The following is a 2,133-nucleotide window of genomic DNA, read 5'->3' on the forward strand; positions in this document are numbered from 1 at the left end:
ATTTAGCATATATTAATTAAGGTTTTTATTTAAATAAAAAATATATGTATTTATTCAAATAAAAAATTATAGAAATTTACAAACTTGTGCTTTCTTCTGTATCTTTTTAGTTTTAGACTGCAAAAATAAAGTATACACGAATTGCACTATTAATATTAATAAAAATACGCATAAATGAAATATACATTTTTGCAATATTGATGGCAAAAATGTAAAAATGGGTTATATTTTTGTCAATATTGACCGCGAAAATGAACTTATATTTTTGCCATCCTATACTGATAAAATATAATTTTTATAATTTTTATATTTTACATGTAAATATGCAAAAATAGAAGCAATAATGTTTAAGAATGTTGTCTATATGTAACAAATATCTCATATTTCTCACTTCTAAATGTTAAATTTCTCACAAAATGGTTACTAAAAGTATAGTTGTTGTTATCTATTCAGATGCAACAATTAGACGTAACGATAACGGTGTATCTTTTGAAAAAAAAAATTCCAATTATAATGCATATTTGGCTGTTGCAATTGTTGATTAAGTTTATAAATTTAGTTATGGTGAATATGCACTATTAGAAAGGAGACACATAAGAAAAGTTGTGTATCAATATCTTTTTAGACACAGTTGAAGTGTGCAATATAAAGTATTTTGGCTAAAAGATGACGAGCACATCCATGCTATTTTGGATTGTCATAGAAAGATTGTAGTGCAACAAATGATGGAGCTTTACATTAAGTTGACAGATATTGACAGTAGTTCTATCTTCGTCTTCTTGTTCAAGTATATCAAGTTATGAGGTGGAGTCAAGGCACATCCGAAGAACCAATATCGGTAGCCTGAGGGATGCTATGAAGGCTGATCTGATGCTATGAAGATTGATCTGATGCCTTTTAGTCCCAAAAGTCCAAAGGACTAAATATAGATGGGAGTGTAAAGTTACAAGTTGGGCATAGATTCTATGCCTTTTGGTCTCAATGCATCTTCTAAACAACCCTCATGAAAAACATGTATCAACATTACGCCCAGACGGTTTAGGAAATTACTGCGGCAAGGACCACCCACCAAGTGAAATACTCTATTGCTGATTGTATATCCATCGTCGATCTGACATTTTCCTGATGATCACACTCAATTCGGGCTCTCCATCCGTACTAATCTGTAAGTTCTGTCAGCCACAACTTGTCCTAAAGTCTGACGTTCAAATGAAGCAATCCGTTAAGAGAAGATATAGGAGAACAACACTTTTTTTAAACAACGTAAACAATAGATTAAAAAAGAAAAGTTAATTTTAATTGTAAAATTCAAATTTTGAATTATTTAAATATAATCCTTGTTTTGTTGTCCTCCGAACTAACACATCACTTGGTCGGCATGATGGAAATCAACTTACTGAAAGCACACAATCAACACAACTACAATCCAACTAAGCCTCTCACCGTCATTGCCAATCAATAACGGTGAAAGAGCATGAAATTGTGGTTAATCATAAACGGTCCACCATGTTAGGTACCAGACACATGACACAGCAAAATATAGAGATGAAAAATTAGAAATTTGTATAAAATATGGAAACAATTGAATAACTTTCTTTGAGAATTACAACTTCTCTCTATCACAAGGAGACTACAATAACACTTTCTCTTGACAAAAGGAGAACACACTTCTCTCTATCATATATAGGAGAAAACTACTCAAAGAAATATTATGTTATTCTATCTGGATGAATTGATTGAAATGAATTAAAGAAAAACTCAATTTATAGGTAAGTCTCTTCAATATGAACCATCCATCAATTAGAGGTATATAATTCTTCTCTTTTTCAACCATTAAAATCCTAAGGTTATAAACTAGGATTGTTTATTACCTTTCATTTTATTTAGTTATTATTTATTTATTTATTTATTTTCTAAAATTAGCTTTACTAATTTTCACAATCTCCCACTTAAAGCTAATTTTGATAAACTTTCAAAATTCATGTTGCTCATGTATTCCATAAGCCGTATGAGGATCTACACCATTTAAACTTTTCTGTGTTGATTGGTTTTGTCATGGCATCTGCTAGGTTATCTTTAGTGTGAATCTTCTGCATATCAACACTTCCTTCTTCTACTACTTTTCGAACAAAG

The sequence above is a fragment of the Arachis ipaensis genome, chromosome B10 (genome assembly GCF_000816755.2).
Source record: "Arachis ipaensis cultivar K30076 chromosome B10, Araip1.1, whole genome shotgun sequence".
NCBI lineage: Eukaryota > Viridiplantae > Streptophyta > Magnoliopsida > Fabales > Fabaceae > Arachis > Arachis ipaensis.